The sequence below is a fragment of the Eubalaena glacialis genome, chromosome 6 (genome assembly GCF_028564815.1).
Source record: "Eubalaena glacialis isolate mEubGla1 chromosome 6, mEubGla1.1.hap2.+ XY, whole genome shotgun sequence".
Classification (NCBI taxonomy): Eukaryota; Metazoa; Chordata; class Mammalia; order Artiodactyla; family Balaenidae; genus Eubalaena; species Eubalaena glacialis.
In genome coordinates, this window is record NC_083721.1 from 99,305,684 (window position 1) to 99,326,241 (window position 20,558).

Sequence of the window (20,558 nt, forward strand, 5' to 3'; positions counted from 1 at the left end):
GGACGTGACAGACCCTCAATAAATGTTTATTGAATTCTTAAGAATTTATTTATTCTTAAATACATATTTAACCGCCATGTAACTCATTTTCAACAATTATAAAAGGAAGAGATTGAACTGCATTGTTTCTAAATCTTAATCCCTTTGAGATCTAAAACTCCTGATAGTTTTCCTCCCTATATGACACAAAAAGTATATATATGATCCCAGAAATAATGCTTGAGGCTTGTGTTTCCCAAACTTTAATATGTATGTTACTTACCTGGGGATCTTCTTAAAATGCAAATTAAAATTTGGTAGGTCTGGGGTGAGGCTGAGATGCTGTATTTTTCATAAGCTCCCAGGTGATGTCAGTGCATCTGGTGAGTAGCACAGTTTTAGGAGATGGAGACTGATCGTAGCCCTTACTGGTGTGTTCACATCATACATTAGAAGGCAGATAAGGTTCTCCTCAGCACCAGACTCCCTGGGTTCAGATCCTGGCCCTGTCACTTCTGTGAGAAAAGGAGTCATCTTAGAATATTTGCACCTCAACTTCCTCATCTGTAACACATACAATGATAGAGTTTTTGTGAAAATAATGAGGTGATTCATGCAATCCTTATAATGGTGTTTCACACATAGTAAACACAACACATGTGAACTCTACACTTTCACTCCTTTTCAGTCTGCTTGTTTCAGCAGTGATCAGTTCTATAGGCTCAGGAGCCCTGATATTTTTTAATCTTGAAAACAGTAGAGAGAAAATATTTTCCCTTCCTAACATTGGGAAAGTAAATACATCCACACACCCAGAAAGGATCAGAAGAGAGAAGAAAATTTAACTTGTCATTCTCCAGTAACATCATTCTCTGCCTTTTTACTACATCGCTGCCCGGTTGCAGCATTGAAAACATTGTGACATTTTACCATTTCAGAAAAGATAAAATGCAGGGATTAAGATCCATGATAAAAAGAAACTTTGGCCAGAATATATGAACTGACAGTCAGTACAGCATAAATATCAGCACACGCACACACACACACACACACACACACACACACACACACACAAAGACACTTTTAATAGCAAGAGGCAAGGCTCATTTCCTGACACTAAGATATAATTTAATAGTAAGCATAGGGCTCAGTTTCAGAGACGGAGGAAAGAAGAATCAGAGAGAGAAAAGTAAAGAACAACAAAAACAGAAAATCTGGCATTATTAGTAGCCCTCTGTCACCTTAAAAGGGAGAAAGAGAAAAGGAAGAAAGAGGTTCAGAACAATCATTATTGAGTCCTTACTATGTGCCAAGTGCTTCAGTATATGAGTTTTAAAAAACCAGTAACACTCTCCGTGGAAGATGTTAGGAACCTCATTTTAGAGATGAGGGACTTGATGTAGGAGGGTTACACCTGCCAGACCTAGATTTGGCAGAGCTGAGATTTGAAACTGCTGCTAGTGGATACTCTACGACTCTAGTTAGTCCCATCTCCTGAAACAAACTTTGAAAGAATCTCCAGATCTGAGCTTTCTCAAGTTTAAATCAAGTTTAAGGTCACATAATAAATCACAAGTTAGGACAAAATGAAGTAGGAATGAATACATAAAAGCTGAAATTATGCCAAAGATACATTCCACCTTTTAATAGCTTTCACCAAAAGAGTAAGTCCTGGGACCCAAACAAGTTAGTCAGACTTGTTACCAGTCGGGTCAGCTTGGTTTACATTTCCCCTGGATTCCAACCAGGTGCAGAATGGTATGCACTGTCCCTTCTTTTGCTTTAAGGTATATTTGGAGAAGAATGTCTGCCCTGCTGAGTGGTCCAAAGCACAAGACTCACCAGTAACTTGTATTCTGCCCCTGGCTTCTTCTTGTATTGAAACTGAGCCTGTTTGGTTGCCGGCACTGCTTTGATTAGTATAAATTCCATGGGGCCTCTGAGCCCTTGTTAAGTAAGTGAAGGAGGTTAACCCAGTGGGGAAAATGAATTCAGCGGCTTGAAAGATGGCTGATTTACACCCAGAGTTTAGTTAACCTAAAGTTCAGCCGATTTACTTATTTCTAAGCAAAACAGAATAGAGAGCCTGCCCTATTGGTTTGATCTCTATCTCACTATGAGTCAAGATCCTTTTTATATCCTGATTTATATACATTCACTGATTATATTACCTGCTTTTAATGCTGAACCCAACATGTTCCTTTTGGTTTTCACTACATTGAAAAAACAACTTAGCCCTAGTTAAGATTTTCAGAGAGTCTATTTTTCATACTTAGAAAAGTCCAATTATTTCTTATTCAATTATAAGCTCCTGGATTAGAAGAAAGTCACTAATAGTGATACTGTTAAGGGGATCTAATAACTTGAACAATATTTCATCATTTGGGGTTCTCCTAAATAGAAAACTATTCAAATCTTTTCACTTTAACTTTGTTTCCCACAGAATATATGAATAAAAGGAAAATAAGTTAGTCATATTCTATAATAATTAGTATGTCAGGAATTTCAACATGCTGTAAAGAAGTACTTGAAATGAAAAATGACTGCAAATTCCAGGGTTTCTTTTTTTAACATATCCTAGGAATAAGGTGTTCTAATATATAGAGGATTATTGTCTATATTATATAGAGAGTAAATATTGTCAAAGAATTACAATTTTCTAGATACTAAAGTGCCTTGGAAAATATAAATAATTTAATCTTTCTTTGATAAGTCAGAGAGTATTTAAAACTCTTACACATTTTTGGGGTCACAATAATAAATACCAATTATCACATTCTAACCTATTACTGCCAAAACACAAATGTCATTATTAAGAGAAATGCCAGGTTAATAGAGTGGCCAATAAACCATATTTTACTGTAACACACAATATTTTGAAAGATGTGTCCACTCTTTGTATTTTCATTTAAACTGTATTATTAAGAAATAACTATTTTAGTGGTCATGAACCTCCACACTTTAGAACTAATCAAATGCAATTGCATATGATTTCTTGCCCCCTGCATGTTGTCATTACAAAATGGGGATTTGGGGACTTCCCTGGTGGTCCAGTGGTTAAGATTCCACACTTCCACTCCAGGGGGCATGGTTCGATCCCTGGTCAGGGAACTAAGATCCCACATGCCGTGTAGTGCAGCCAAAACAAAAACGGCGGGGTAGGGGGAGGATTTGGCATGACAAATATATTCCTTATTCCTTACTAAAACCCATGTGACATGAAGAGCCAAACCACTTAAGAGCCACGTTTCAAATACACAAATGCAAATCTAAGAGATTCAACGATTTCTCATAAACCAATTCTCAACCTAAGAAGAGGAAACTTCCCATTCAACTTATAATTTGTAAGGAATCAACCAACTTTTCTATAGAAACCGGAAACAAACAGGTATACTTTTTAAATTATTTCAAGTCATCATGACTCCTGAGAGAAATGTGCTTTTGCAATATTACAAAAGGAACCTCAACTTTCTCATTTGGAGGATTTGGAGGATTTATCTGGTAACTAACATTGATATATTGACTATAAAGTGCAGCTCTTTTGTAAATGGACTGCACTAATGCAACCGGTAGCATTCATTGAATGCATTAAACATCGACCAAACTTTAAAACAGATGTATTGACTGGGACATGCTCATCCATTATTTTCACAATAAAAACAGACATAGTCTTAACATTTCAGTCATAGAGAGATTTCTAAAATGTTAAATGCCTTTGTAATAAAAAATAATTGGGTGGGAAGCTGTTTTGAGGGTGGAGAATAATAAAAACATTCTGCACATCAAATGGACCAAAGGGAAAAACTCTTGAAAACCACAGCCTCTTAATTATGGAACAATGATAACAAAAATCAGAATTGCTACATAATCATGGAAGAACTTCATGAAACCAGTTATCTGGGAAGTAGTTCTATAACTGTGCTCTCAGCAAGGTCTTCACAATTTATACAAATGTGTACTGGTTACGGTTCCATCATCCCCATTGTCATCTACACTACTTATTTCTATCTTAGCTTCCTGAAGCCAATCTTCAAAATATATATATTTAAAAGTACGTTTATAATTTCAAACATCGTCTTCTAAGAATATAATAATGTTTATATAACCAACTTAAAAAGATGTATTAGTTAACCAAAAGTTAAAAATAAAGCATATTAATATTACAATGTTTTCCCTATTCTTAGTTTTATTTTTGAATAAGCAATTCATTCACATAGTATAAGATTTAGAAGTTAATAATATTTTACAAACTTCTATATATTGTTGAGAGACATGACTATGCCCCAAGCAAGTCCTAAAAATAGTAAACTTCCACTAATATCATGTCTTGCTTTTCTTCCACATCCTGTTATAATATTTCAGCCCTCTAGTTTTAATTCTGCATCTGTATCTTCAGTATTTTGAGGCACTGCTTTAGCCAATATGCAGAATTTCATTATGACATGCTTTATAAACTGTGTAGCATTTAAATTTATATTTACAGACTTTATGCCATCTCTAGGAACTAAAATGACTATCAAAATAAATTGCTGCTCCATCTCATTTGTGGCTAGAGGACAACAGAATGGATAGTACAGCTCTACCACATTTGCTGATTTGTTTGGTATTTGGCGTATGATGGCTTGAAAAGTTAATTACTTTTCATGAGTAGATGACTAGACTCTAGATTGTCAGCTCCTATGTTATGGGAATACTTGCATAGGAGAACAAGTATTCAGTACTGGGGCACAAACAATTTGATAGAAAAAAGCATCATGTACAGAGGTTATTATAATACATTGTTATTAGGGTTAAAATAGAAATGCGAGCCCAATGCTGGGTCAGCTCTACAGTGCTTTATTCCTCTCATATATCTCAGACCTGCTTCTATTACATTGCACCCAAGGAAGAAGGTAAGATACTACCCAAATAATTGAGAAATTATTAATAATTATAAATATGCTAAGTAAAGTAGAAGTGTATTTGGGAGTTCATAACTGAGAAAAACTCACCTAGTATGCCAGTGAGATTTAAAACAAGACCTGAAGGGAATGTAGGACAGAAGGAAATAGGGGAGAGAGGAATGTTCTAGGCAAAAAGAAGAGCCTGTGCAAAGGCCCTCAGGCAGGAAGAAATGAAGAAAGGGCCCTGAGAAGCTACCTAGGAGCCTAAGGCTTGGCATATCCTCAGCACAATACACAGGGCTTCATTTAGAACCTAAAGAAGTGAAACGCAGTGAAAACGTACCGTGTGCCTATCAGGGAATTTGGCCACAGAGTCCGGGGCTGAGGTTTGACTAAACCTCTGGGTCTGGTCTTAATGAGTTTTGGTGGCGGTGGGGGGTTATACTCTCTTCAATCCCATAATCTTTGGGAGATGTGACAGAGCTAAAATCTTCTGCATTCTCTCCCTAAAAATAGGATTTTATGAGCAGACATCTGAGGGAGAGTGAGGTCAGTCCCACTTGCTTCATGTTTGAGAAGTCAGAGGTGCTAGAACATCATGTTTAATGATGCAATCATTGATGAGCAATTCCTTGATTAACTGTCTTGATATTAAGATTAAAACAAACTGAAGGAGAGCTACCTTCTAAATAGGAACAGGAAGCCTAAGAATAGAATGAAAGACAAACAAAGCAGCTATATCAAAGTCCTAAGTTGTCCAAACTTCCAATTAATTAAATGTGACAGAAAAAGTCATGGCAATGCTGCTACAGTTATTTATTTTTAATTTGTGTCTCCTACACTCCCCAAATCAATGGAAAAATCTCTAACGGCTGCACTGGTGTGATTACAGCAGAAAGCAGTTTCTATTTTTGAGTTCCTGCTTCTTATTATTCAGACATGCTTTGGAATTTTTCTCCACAATTTCAATCTTGGTTGCTGCCCTGTTACTTAGCCAACATTGCATGATTTTAATTGAGTATGGCTGTATCTAAGAGGGAAAGGGCACCAACTTTGAAAAGCAAACATCATACCAGCATGGCTCAAGATTGCTAGCTGTTCTGTTGGCTGATATAAAATTTCTACAGATGATGGAAACTGAATCATTATGGAATCAAAGTCCCCAGTAAAATGCTCTATTTATCATGCTGAATCAATAGGACGCAATAAGTTAATACTGGTTTCCCAATGCAATGAATCATGAAATATTTTGAGGTTATATATTTAATTTCTTGTTCAATTGAATTGTGAGTTTATCCAATGACTGCATAAGCACTCAATTAGCCTACTCTTCTGCGTCCAGAATTCCTGGGACACTCTCCAACACATTTTTCTCTCCCATCGAAATAGTTTATTACTAGCAGGTTATATAACCTAACAGCTTAAGTGATTATTGAAACAAATTTCTTCTTTATGGAATTTAAAACATAAAAATATTTAAATTAAAAAAACCTTTTCTTTTCTATAAATAGGTCAGCACCAGTCACAACTCCAGTACTGTTAACAATAACAACAGTGACAAACAAACCTATATTGCATGGGATTCAAGACCTTGCTACTGAAAAGCCCTTCTCTCATTCTTCTTTGCCAATGGGATCCCATTTTTGGGGGCTTGCCAATGAGCCTAAAAGGACACCTACTTAAACTCCCTTGCACCTGGGGGAGACTGTGTGACCAGATGCTGGACAATAAAATATAGGCTGGACAATAAAATATAGGCTGAAATTCTTGATGCGGTTTCTAGGAAAGCTACTGTTTTCTTAAATGTTAAAAGAACAAAAAGGGAAAGAGAGGGGTGGGGGAGGAAGGAGGGAGAGGGAGGAAGAGCGAGAAAGAAGGAAGGAAGGAAGGAAGGAAGGAAGGGAGGGAGGGAGGGAGGGAAGGAGGGAGGAAGGTGGGAGGGAGGGAGAGAAGGAAGGAAGGAAGGAAGGGAGGGAGGAAGGGAGGAAGGGAGGGAGGGAAGGAGGGAGGAAGGAGGGAGGGAGGGAGAGAAGGAAGGAAGGAAGGAAGGGAGGGAGGAAGGGAGGAAGGGAGGGAGGGAAGGAGGGAGGAAGGAGGGAGGGAGGGAGAGAAGGAAGGAAGGAAGGAAGGAAGGAGAGAGAGAAGGAAAACAGACTTTTCCTTCCTGCCTGGTGCCCAGAAGTGGAGGCTGGCTATGAAGCAGCCATTCTGCAACATTGAGAGGAAACCTCCTATTACAGAAGACTGAAACAAGATGATCCGTGTCTTTGATGATTCCTTTTGAGCAGCTGTACATCAGTTCTGGACTGCCTCCTCCCAAATTTCTTATTATCTGAGAAAAAAAGTAACCCCTTTACGGTCAGGGAAGAGTGGCCAGGATTTGTGACATAGCTAAAAGAAATCCTCACTGATAAAATACCACTCTATGTGTCCAGTGTGGTTGGGTTACACAAGTCCAGTAAGCATAATTTATTTGTGTCCTACACCAGGCGTCCCCAACCCCCAGGCCATAGACCGGTGCCGGTCCATGGCCTGTTAGGAACCAGGCCACACAGCAGGAGGTGAGTGGCGGGTGAGTGAGTGAAGCTTCATCTGTATTTACAGCTGCTCCCCATTGCTCTCATTACCGCCTGAGCTCAGCCTCCTGTCAGATCAGTGGCGGCATCACATTCTCACAGGAGCACGAACCCTACTGTGAACTGAGCATGCGAGGGATCTAGGTTGCATACTCCTTATGAGAATCTAATGCCTGATGATCTGAGGTGGAGCTGAGGTGGTGATGCTAGCGCTGGGGAGCAGCTGCAAATACAGATCATCATTAGCAGAGAGGTTTGACTGCACAGACACCATAATAAGTCAACTGCTTGCAGACTCATATCAAAACCCTATCAGTGGGTGGCAAGTGAAAACAAGCGCAGGGCTCCCATTGATTCTGCATTATGGTGAGTTGTATAATTATTTCATTATATATTACAATGCAATAATAATAGAAATGAAGTGCACAATAAATGTAATGTGCTTGAATCATCCAGAAACCATCCCCCGCACCCCCAGATCCGTGGAAAAATTGTCTTCCATGAAACCGGTCCCTGGTGCCAAAAAGGTTGGGGACCGCTGTCCTGTACAACCACATGGCCCTATAGCTGTCAGATGCTAAGCATGTTCTGAGGATTCAAAAATTAGTGAAATATGGATTCTGCCTTTCAGAAGCTCACAACCTACTGAGACAAATTTGTAAACAGATAGTTACAAAATAATGTTACCTGTGAAGTCAGGGTCTCATAAAGGGTGTTCCCTGGGACAGCACTCAATTTAAAAAATGGTCTGTCATTATATCAGTTTGGGAAACGTACTACATCTTCCCAATGCACTCTGGCACATTAAAGGCTCCGAGGAGTACTGTAAATAGCCTGTAAGGACATTTAACTTTCTTTGACCTACTGTTTCTTAAAGCTATTTAATAATAAGACCCTTTTTCCCCCCTAAGCAGTACCTCCTATTATCCCACAGACTAGTTTAAAAAACACACTTGAGGAAATGTTATACTAAGTGATTTAATAAAGTTATAACCTTAGTCCTATGGCAAGTGTTACTTGTGGAAATAATTCAACCATATTTAAATTATTCACATATTAGTCCCTTTTTAAAAAATCATCTGTTGTAGTTTGAATTGTGTTCTCCCGAAAGACATGATGATGTCCTAACCCCTGGTACCTGTGTATGTGATCTAACTTGGAAATAGGGTCTTTGGAGATGTAATTAAGATACAAGTTAAGATGAGGTCACACTGGATTAGAGTGAGCTCTAAATCCAGCCACTGGTGACCTTATAAGAAGAACAAAGGATACCAGACGCATAGAATAGAAAGCCGTGTAAAGACAAAGGAAGAAACTGGAGAGATACAGCTGCAAACCAAGGAATGCCAAGGATTGCTGTCAACCACCAGAAGCAAGGAGAGAGCCCTAGAACAGATCCTCCCTTTGAGCTCCCAAGAAAGACCCAAGCCTGCTGACACCTTGATTTGTACTTGTGGCCTCCAGAACTGTGAGAAAATAAATTTCTATTGTTTTAAGCCACCTAGTTTGTGGTACTTTGTTTCCTCAGCCCTAGGAAACTAACACACAATCATACTTCCTATTTGGCTTCTATCAATTCTATTTGTTTGATAAATTTGTCTTCGTATTTTCTCTGCAGTCTAGCGGCTGGATTGGGAAAAAGGAAGGGCTTGAAGTCCAAAAGAGTTTGAGCCCTGACTCAACCTATTTTGAACACTGAATTTAGGCAAGTTACTCAGATGTTCCGATTCTCGGTTTTCTCAACTGTGAAATAGGGATAGAAACTTTCATTCATTCAAGTCATCCATTCCTTTGGCAAGTACTGATCCAACAGATACTGTCTGCTAAGCACTGTGCAAGGCACACAGATAGATATTAAATAGGCAATTACTAAATTCCGCAAAGGTAAATCAGGTGCTAAGGGAGGGCATAATTTGACCACATAAGCTAACCTTGAGGTGGTTATGAGGATTCAATGAGAAGTATGTGAATGTGCTTTATAATCTGTACTTTAAATATAAACAAAGGTATTATTATAAGTATATAATAATATAAGTAGGATCAGATGGATTAAAGAGAATGGGTATCTCTGTTCCCTCTGGTCAAACTGGTAAATATTAAGTAAAAAAACAACAATGTGTTGGTGGCATTTCAGAGGACTGGCAGGAGAAACTGTTGGAGATCATAAGAGGGAATCAAAGCACATGAGAGATTTGTGAATTTATTCATCACTCATTCAACAAAACAGACCCGGTCATGCTCCTCATGGAGTTTAGCCAAAGCCCACCAATCATGTATTGCAATTAAGTGAGATGGTTGATAATTGATCCTTTTTTCTTCCAAAAGGAGATAAAATGGATGTTCATGTTGACTCATTAAGTGGTATACATATAGGAAATAATATCAGTATATCAATAACAGGAAGGTAAAGTAGCTATTGGTGTTACATTGTGAAAACGTGTAATAGAACAGAACAGAATAAATTGTCTTATATCATACATCTCTGAAGTCAGGCAGCTAAATATTTGAAAGTTCAAGCCACTGGTACCTGCATGATGATGGTGCAAAAATCTCCTCAGTAAACATGTCAGGGGTCGTTGTCTGATTTCTTTTGAAATCAGCCAGCCACTGGAAAGACTCCCCCCTTGGCATTCAGAACACGTGACTCTCCCACTCTCATAAAGTAAGTAGCCAAGAGTTTTCCATGCAAGCACAAGTACTGTCCTATTAAAACTTTATGAAGTGACATACAGTCGTCTTTCAGAAACCAGTCATGCAGCTACTCTATATTAAAATTCCCAACACAAAGGTTCATCCTCTAAATAAAGATGATACTGGAGTACAGAAAGAGTCACAGAGCCGGGGCTCTGGATACATACACTGAGCACCTCAATCTACTGGCCCAACTCTTGGACTTTCCAGCTCAAGGGTCAATAACTTATCTTTCACTTTTTCCCCCCAAAGTTAAAAAAAGAACACAAGAACAAATACTAAAACAATGATAATATGTGTTGGTGTAAATAAATATGCAAAAGTTTATATTCCTACCTATTTCAAAAAAGGCTTTGGAGCTGGGTTTTTTTTTAATACTTTTGATAATAAAATACTTAATTCTGCAATTACAGGACTTATATTAAGTCCTATAATATATTATAGGTTTTATTAAGAATATTAAGTTTTTAATATCACATATGAAAGTTTTAATATTACAACTAACATTTTTTCATGTTAATTCATGGTATAAATTTCATTTTAAAAAACTCGTATTGGATTTCTTTTGTCTATTCCAGATTCAAAGAAGAGTAACTATAGCTCCAAGCCTTGTCAGCAATAATTCAAAATAAACTACCTAATCAGCAAGAAGAGATTTGTTTCATGGACTCTGAGGGAATTCTAGTTAACAAGGCTCATACGCCTAATGGGCATCAAAAAATTGTGAGGAAAATATAGCAGCATGAATAGCATTTTCGTTATAATTATATCTACCTTAAAATATCTCAATTATATTTATTAATTACCCTAAGATCATCCATACTTCTGAAGCTTTTCTGCTATCATATATTATGGCCTCTAGATCCTTTTCTTTAACACTTCCATGGCACTTCTCATAGGGTTGACTGGTCCAGCTGAAATTGAAGTGGGCAAATGTGGTTTGAATATGGGAAAGATATGATTGAACAACAAGAGACAATCTGAGAGCCTGAACATTCTACTCAGAGACGGCAAGTGTGTATAAGAGAATATGGACATTTAGAGAAATCACAAGGAATCACAACAGGATCTAGAAGGATCTAGAGACATATGTATATACATATACACACACATATATACATTCAGCTAAGAGGCAAAATATGATATCTAATTACTGTTTCAAACCTCTAACTTCAGTTATAAAATGTTAGTGTTGAAAAGGTATAAGAGGTGATCTATATACCTCATTTTTCTCATTTTACAGTCGTCTTAGTTATTTCAGGCTGCTATAACAAACTACCATAAACTGGTCGCTTAAACAACAAACATTTCTCATAGTCCTGGAGACTGGGAAGTCCAAGATCAGGGGATCTACAGATTCAGTTCTGGTGAGAGCCCACATCTCGTTTGCAAAAGGCTGCCTTCTCACTACGTCCTCGCAGGGGAGAGAGAGAAGGCTCTGTCGTCTCTTCCTCTTCTTATAAGGGCACCAACACTATCGGATTAGGACCTCACCCTGATGACCTTAATGAGCCTCCTCACAGTCCCTATCTCCAAATACAGTCACGAGGGGGGTTATGGCCGCAACTTATGAATTTGAGGGGATACACACATTCAGTCCATAACAACAGGTGTGTAACCAAGAGCAGGAAAGGTGAAATTGCTTATTCAAGGTCACAGAGTACGCAGTTGGTTGGAGGTGGGCAAGCCAAAACCTGTATAGCCCATGGTTAGGACAGGAGCCTAGACGTCACTGAGCTTGGAGAAGAGGGACTGACCTGGAAAGATTATGCTCCTGGAGAGAATCCTCCCCTTCTCTTTCCTTTTCTCCCTTCCATGGTCTAGGTGCTCCTCTAAAACTACATCACCAGCCACTTAGTTTCACTCCACATTGTACTTACTGACAGTCCAAGGGTTCATGTTTGTGTTTTTTTTACTGGAAACTAGCACGTCAACTAACAGTAAATCTCAGCAATTCTTTACTCATCCGTGTATGTCCAACAATTATGAAGACATGCTCTTTTATTTATTTGATTGCGTGATGAGAATCTAGAGGTTTTTCATTTCCTTTTTTTTCCTCTTGTGCATTAAAATTGTGCACTCTTCAAGGGGAAACGTAACTGAGAATGTATGTGAACAAACTAAAGTTTGATTTAAACACTACCATTAGTTTTCTTCTATCCACTACCCATAGCTGTTTTTCTTTTTAAAGTAAGTAATTTTTGAACTCAGTATCATCAATATAATAAAATAAAGGCACAGGGCTGGCGTGTTTTGTGGCCCTTCAGCCGTAAAGGTGTCTTGTCTTCTTACTTTTTCTCCTGAGGCTCAGTCTTTGAAGAGAACAAAGTAGTTCTGGAGTCTCTCTTCCTTCCCCAGAGTCATTATCTGAAGAGCAAAGAAAATAAAGCAGAGAGTTGCTTCACCAAGGCACTCCTCAATCTTTCATGCTTGTTTCATCTTGTGATAGTGGTGGCATTGTTCCAGGCTATGGGGAAAATAGGCTCTTACATGAAGTGCTTAAGCAAAGAGTAATTTATTAATACTAACACAGATGAGTACATAGGCGCTAAAAGAAATAAACAAAAGGAAGAAGCCCTTTAGGCATGCTTACAACAATAAAGCACTATTCCCTCAAGGGCCACCCTAAGAAACAGTATTTTCTCTCAGGCCCTTGTCTCTAAAATTTCACACCTTCTACTGCTTTTTCTCAGTGCCCCAGTTTATTCCTAGGTGAACTAGCCAGTCTCTGGTCAGTCACAACAGAAGATTAGAATTAGAAGTATGTAAGATAGGTTATTTACTGCCTCACCTCAAAATGACATAATTGCTCCCTGAAGATTATCAGATTTAAAACTGGTTTAGTTTTTCAGTTTGCAATACAAATTCAATATAGAAATACCTATCTGGTGATTTGTATCTCATCAATCACCAAGGAGAGAAAATTAGCCCAGCTATTTTTTTCTGATTATCGGACAACTATAATTTCCACACAAAATTTTCTATTTCAACACATTTTAAGTGGAAATCTTTCCAAAATGCATAAGAAGTTTTCACAACTCTACCAAGAGGGTAAATACAATGTAATTTAAGTTGTTACTAATCTCAGGATTATCCAAGTGGGTCTTGGTCTTCCAGATTAAGACACTGCTTTGTCAAAGAGCAACATGGCCTCTCCTAAGTGAACTGCAGCAAGCCAGGCAGCTGCTAGGTAGAAAGGACTCCTATGAGTCTAGGCCAGTGGTTATCAGATACTTGGCATCAGGACCTTCAACCGACATGACTATTCTCAGAAGTTCTGGGAAAGAGTCCTATTTAACTCTTCTAGAGCAAAGACTTGGCATGAGACCACAGCTACCCCAGAGTTACAGATGGGGCTGTCTCGTGATTCTGTGGGAAATTTGCTTCTTTACTTGGCACGTGCTGCACAGTATGTCATTTTCTGCCCACAGTTTGGTGAAAAGAGAACTTCTCTAAGTTCCTCTTTAAGCATGTACATGCAATGCAAAAGCTAGGCTTCTGAGTGCCAAGTATAACTGAATAAAGGACAAAGGAATAAGATCATCTATTCTCTAAAAATACCTTGCGTAATACAACCCAAAGAATGCACTCTACTTTCAAGCCTATGGCTAGTTCAAATAAATGTAATCATCACTACCCTTGAATTAAATGGATAATAAAAGGTTATAAACATGTTGTAAAATAATTCAACCTCAGTCATAGCAATGACTTTTCTATGTTTTGGGCAAAAGGTTAATCTCTGAAGAATACCAATAGTATAAATGGTTAAAATATCTATAAGAAAGATACTAATTCAAACCCCTTCACCTACTTGGATATAGTTTGCTAGAAATAAGTTTTGTTGACAGATGTTGATAGAGATACTTAAGAAAACATTATGAACAAAAAGAGATGTATAAACGTTATAGTTCAAGTATAATTCATACACTTCCTTTCCCAAGTTTCTTCATTATACACTAGCTTCAATTTTTTTTTTTAATAGTAGGTGTATTTTACAATACTTTGATCCTCTTCAATATTCTGGCATGACTCCCTTTTTCCTAATGAAGCCCATATTTTAGCATTCTTAAGTTTATATATTACAAATGTAAGAGTCAGGTCTCTCAGTTGCAAAATAACAGAAACCCTCCCAATTCAAAGTGGCTTAATTCCTAAACGGGGAATTTATTGACTCATATAAACGGCCAATCCAGGGGTGCAGCAGACCTCAAATATAAAAGGATTTACGGGTTCAAAGAATTTCATAACAGTTCTCTCTCTCCATCTCTCTACTCTTTCTATATTTCTCTGTTTTCATTATTTAAGGAGATGTTTTCCCCATGGCAGTCAAGAAAGGCACCAGCAGCCTCAGGTCACAAACTCCAGGAAAGAAAACCATTGGCTCTTCTTGGGTTTCATAAAGTCATACCAGATACAGAAATAAAAGCATAGTTTCCTAATGGAACTCAAAGACAATAGAAGCATGCTGGACAGTAAAAAAAAAACGCTACGAAATTACACTGCAAATTACAAATTAACTTTTTAAGAATCTTACAGACTAACATAAGGGTTAGCTTTATCATTTTTAAATTTTAGTGAAAATATCAAATCAACAAGCAAATATTATATGACTGTGTATTATGCTCAAGGGATATAAATGTTATAAAAGCCAAAGTTTCAACCACTGAAGAATCATAGTCTAGTTGGTGGTTGACAAAATTTGATGCATGACAAATGAATGAATGGAAGATGTGATTTTAACCAAGTGCTAAATATTACAGCACATATTATAACCTTAATACTAATTCAGGAAAGAAAGGATGATTGTGGAGTAGAACAATCATTGAAGGTTTATAGAGATGGTGAAAACTATTTTGTTTCATGAAAGATGGATTGTCTTTGAATTGTTGGAAGAGGGTGGGAAAGAGTGAGGGTTGAAGGAAAAAGAATGAAATGGCTCAGAGGTGGGCATTCTATATGTAGAGACCTGATGGTAGACAACAGCCCACTCATAATGGAGAATTCATGTTGAGGATAAGGTAAGAGGGTTACAGAGAAGTTAGCTGACGGAAGATTTTGAATACTGGGTTTGAATTTGAACTAGTTATAATTTCTCTATATGTAGGTTTGCAGAAGAATAGAGAGGGAAATTCAGCTGCAGGTCATGATATAATTGGAGTTCATTAGTTGGAATAATATTTCTGCTCTGTAACAGGGGCCGTCACATCCATTTATGCAGGTTGTAAGCTGTACAACGCTAGTGGGCACCAACCACGTTGCAGTGTGAACAGTGCTTCTGAAAGTTGGGAAATACACAACCCTTATAAAAATATACGGTCCAATAAAAATATATATATATATGGTCCATCTAGATGACTTCAAGAAACAAAACATATCAATTTGAAGGGGGTGGAAGATAGGTAGGTACTAGGTAGAAGTTAGAGAGAAGGTTGAAGAGAAAAGTGGAGACCAGATTATGGACTGCCTTGAATTCCAGGCTAAGAAATACAGACTTTATTCTGCATTTAATGCAGGGAAATTGGGGAGTTATTGAAGGATTTTGACTAGAATAGTGAAGTAGCAATCAGTGTTTGAGGAAAATTAAATTTAGGCTACAGGTCCAGGATTGATTCAAGGGGGCAGAAATTAGCAAAATAGAGAACTATGAAAACATCATTAGAGCAGTGCAGGAAAAAACTGGACCATAAGATAGAAAGCAAAGGAGATCTTTGGGAGGTATTTTAAAAAGAAAAAAAAGATAAAAAGAAAGAAAGGCAAGAAAGTGGAATTTTGTGAACCTCTTACAAAAGGAACATATGCCCTGGGACATATTATTATTATTTAGGTAGAGAATAAAGAACAGAAATTACGTTTCTTTCATATCGCTCCCAGTGACTTTACTGCTGGCAGTTATATAGTTCTTTAGAGTTTACACGGTAATTTCAAATATATTATTCCATTTGGATAAAGATATTTTTTGAAATCATGAAACTAAGCATTGTCCTAAGCTTATATATAAAGGTAACATCTAAAATACAGAAATTTTTATTCATCACCCATGATAGAATGCAATTTAATATTGTAATGACAAACTTCCATGTGTTTATTTGGACCAGAGAAGAATGGGCAGTAATACCAGCATGTCTGAAACCAAACTTTCCATGTATTCTGGATCTTATTTCTTTCTGATCTCATTCTTCTTCAGGGACCTTGTTCCCTGTCTTTCCTCTTCCCATCCCTGATCTTCCCTTCAGCATTTTAGAAAAATATTCTTTAACCTATTTCCATCCTGGGTCATCTCTTCACTTTCCATCAATCTAAGCTGCTGACAGCGTAAGTGTATGTTTCATGTCTCTACCTCCTCTGCATTGGCACTTCTCAGTCCATCCCACTTCTGTAAGGTTTTCTCCCTGGAGATAACACAAACCTCCTATTTGCTATTTCTGTTGGACATTTTTCAGTATTTACCATATTTGACCTCTTGGCAGTGGATGATAGTTTTCCTCTTCTTCATTCTTGAAACTCCTGCCTTGGGTTCCTGGTCTCATTCTGTTATCTTGCCTCTGTGACTTTGACTTTCTCCTGTCCTTTCATATTTATAGTCCTCCAGAGTTCCATCCTTCACCCTCTACCCTTTCTTTTTATACACACTTTTCTCTGGGGAATTTCATCCTCTCCTTCTAAAGCTTATATACTGACCACTGTCAATTCTGTATCTCCTATCCAAATCCAAAGCAATATATTTACAATTGGATGCCCCATATATGCTCCACAAAACATGTCCAGCACTAAACTTCTCACCGGTACCTCAAGTCTGTCCTTCTTTCCATACTCTCTTCAGAAATTATGGACCCACTGTTCACACAAGGATCTAAGGTAGAACACAGAGAATTGTCTTTGATTCCTTTCTTCTTCATCCTCCATGTGATGGTTAATTTTATGTGTTAACATAATTGGACCACAGGGTGCACAGATTTTGATTAAATATTATTTCTGGGTGTGTCTGTGAGGATGTTTCTGGATGACGTTAAAGTTTAAATTGGTAGTCTGAATAAAGCTGATTGAGCAAAATTACTTTCTATGGGGCTGCATGTTTGCCATCCTTCCTGAAATTATATTGATTTTTCACAGGAATTCTTCCTAATAACACTCTTGCACACAAATCCTTTTTTCAAGGTCCCTTTCTGAGGATTCCAAGTTAGAACAACAAGTTTTAATGGGCTGGTTAATATTTTTTTTATACCATTTATACCAGAATTTAACTATTTCCCAATAGTTCAGTGTTTAGATTGTTTCTATTTTTCTCTACAATAACTAGCTTTGTAATGATTACAAATAGTTCAGTGTTTAGATTGTTTCTATTTTTCTCTACAATAACTAGCTTTGTAATGATTATCTTTGTATGCAAAAATGTTCTCATGTGTTCTAGATTGCTTTCTATGGATATATTCCTAGAAGGGAAATTACTAAATCAAAAGGCATGAAGGCATATTTTACAGTGCTTGATCTATCTGTATTGCTTTCAAAAATATTTTTACCACAATAAGCCAATCTTAATGTAAACCTTTTTTAAAACTTATTTTATTAGTTATGAGATTATTAGCATTGTTTTCTTTGATCGCTGAGATTAAATATTTTCTTACATATTTACTGGTTGTTTATCTTCTGTTTATAAACTTTGCAATTTTAAATTATCCTAGTGTTTTTTAACAATATACATACAATTATATAACTTAAAGTTGTTAAATCTATGTCATTCATGCAATCTATTTAATCTATGCAAATATTGTTTGCTTTTAAGTTTTTAAAAATTGTTTAAAATACAACAGTTTTGATTTTTGAGTAATCCAATCTATTTATTTGTTTTCCTTTGTGATTTCTTCTAATGGTTCCCTACTCAGAAAGTTGTCCTGCAATTAAAATCAGATAAATTTTATCTTACATTTTTTTCTCGAATTTTTTCTCTCTTTCCTATGTCTCTCTTTAACATTTATCTTGTGAATCCCTCTGTTATTTACTTTGACATATGGCAGAGATCGAAAATAGATTCCATCTTGTGTGCCAAGTTTATTCACTCACTCAATAAAAATATATTCAATGTTTACTATGTACCAGGCTCAGTGTTAGGCATCATTGTTAGAGACAAATGTTGAGAGGGATACTGAAGTCACATTTGAAGTCACTCAGTGGGAGAGTGCACTTAACTGATTGCCAATGGGAGAGAGAAGAGGGAGGGGAAATATGTGGCGCCCTAGCCTAGTGCTAGGGATTTTGCCCTCTTTTTGCATGTTGTGCTATCAACTCACTCCTTGTAGAGAAACAGATCTTATGATCAGGGGATATGCTCAATAATGTTAAAAAATACAAATGAGTCGAAAGCATAATTATCCTGAAAAGAATAAATAGGTTTTCAGGAGTAAGTAAAAATATCTGCTCCCCCCGACCCCACTGCTTCATTTAATCACTTAAAAGTACTAAGATATAACAAATTGCCTTTTATATAAGTATTTTAACATGGTTGTAATCATATTGTTTGTACAATTTTACATTCTACCTTTTCCATTTAACATTATAAAATATTTGCATATGCCATAAGCTTCTTAGTAAACATAATATCTAATAGTGATACCTAACAGGTTTTAAAGGACCAATTACTCTTTTCAAAGCAGAGTTAGTTTCTTTTCTTAAATAAATAGACATTTTTACAGATTCTCTACCTGAGATATTATCAGACACCCATGCCCATTTTTTCAGGTGTACACATTTAATCCAAGTGAATTAATATAAGCACACACTACCTTACGTCCTCAAGCAAATTTCTTTTTCTATTAGCCAGGCAGTGTTTTCAATTTTCTTCTTATTGGTAACTCTGAAGACCATTCCATAATTTATTGAGCCTCTAAAATGCAAAATGATCTATAATAGGGTACTGCCTTAAGAAATCATGTTCCATATATTCTAATATATTTAAATGTAGCCCTTTACATTCTTAACCTACTCCTCTCTACTAGCTCCTTTCCAAAATTTTTAAGTGTATGCTAATCCAAAAACAAAACCCCAAACTCCAAAACCAAACTTTTTCTCAACCTGGTTTCTTCCTCAAACTCCACCCAATCTATCTTCCTTCTCAGCCAAACATAACAAAAGCAGAGTCCACTCTTACTACTTCTCTTCCCTTAATTATCTATCACCCATTTATTCCCCAAGTACTGCAATCTTCCACCCCACCCCTAATCAGTTAACTTTACTTGACCTCTCTGTAACTCAATCAGTTAAGACTCCCCTCTCTCTTCAAAGTACTCTCTTCCCAACACCTTTGCTTTCACTGTTACTTCTCTCACATACCTTGTTCTTAATCACCAATTCCTCCTTTTATCTCACTAGCCTTTCAATGTACAGTAGAAGCTCTTAACTCCAGGTAACTAATTCACAGGATTAGGGGAGGCTCTTCCCCTCTCTGTAAATGGGTTCCTTCCCCACCACACTTCAGGGCTGAAGGCTCCTGGCACAAAAAAATGAACCTCCAATCCATCTGTGTATACTTACTGACCTATATGCTCAGTCAGTAGAGACAAATAGTTTATTCTAAAAACTGTTTATGCAATTACACTTGCTGTTTTTATTATGTAATTTAATCAAATGTTATATAAACTAATGAGATATGAGAGTAAAAAAGAGTTGTATCTATGAAAATTAATATGAGTGGTTTGGAAAAGCTTCATAATGGTTGGTAGCTTAAAGAAAAATTGCAGTCAAATTAGGTGAAAAACAAGACCAAGAAAAATATTTTTCAAATCTAGACATATTTTACATTGAGTGGCCTTACCATGCACGTGTCTTTAAGTTATTGCACCACTCAACAAAGCTAAAACTGGAACCTGAATGATGCTCTATGGCTTAACAGACGAAGGTGAGCTCCAACCAACAACAGATCCACACACAAAGCAAAGACCTTGACCCTGCATCAAGAGAGAATTAAAGGAAAGTAGATTTATATGTTTTAAGATGTTTATGCATCACTTATTTTTCCCAGCTGTAACTGACTCTACTGATTAACCTGTCCCAGTTGCCTTGTCTAAGAGGCATTCGTCAGAAATATCTTGATTACATCATGAGGCCTCTTCTTTCCTTGCTTTGCTGTCTCCTTGAGAAATTTAATTTCCAACCAGAGCTTCAGTGTAGCCTTTAAACAAATAACCACCACATCTGCAAGCTCTTCACAGAGGGGTCCAAGGTTCATTCATCATCAAACCCTCACCTTCTGCTGCCCTCCCTGCACTGTGCCTTGCCCACAGTAACTACTTCAAAAATTATTGAGGTTTAAAGCATAATGAAAATGTTAGTCCATAAGTTACAACCCAAGAATTAGAAATCTGGTTGAAATTGGTGTATTACAAGAAAACTCCTCGGTTTTGAAGTCATAATTTACCCCCCCTCTCAACAATTAAAG

The 20,558-nt window shown here is 37.0% G+C and overlaps 1 long non-coding RNA gene across 1 annotated transcript in view; it reads right to left on the reverse strand.

Moving 5' to 3' along the window:
- Positions 1–273: 273 nt before the first annotated feature.
- LOC133093547 (uncharacterized) overlaps positions 274–20,558 on the reverse strand; it is a 30,414-nt gene continuing 10,129 nt past the window's right edge. The window contains exon 3 of the long non-coding RNA XR_009701290.1: positions 274–494. This is a non-coding gene — a long non-coding RNA (uncharacterized LOC133093547). The remainder of the gene's footprint in view (positions 495–20,558) is intronic.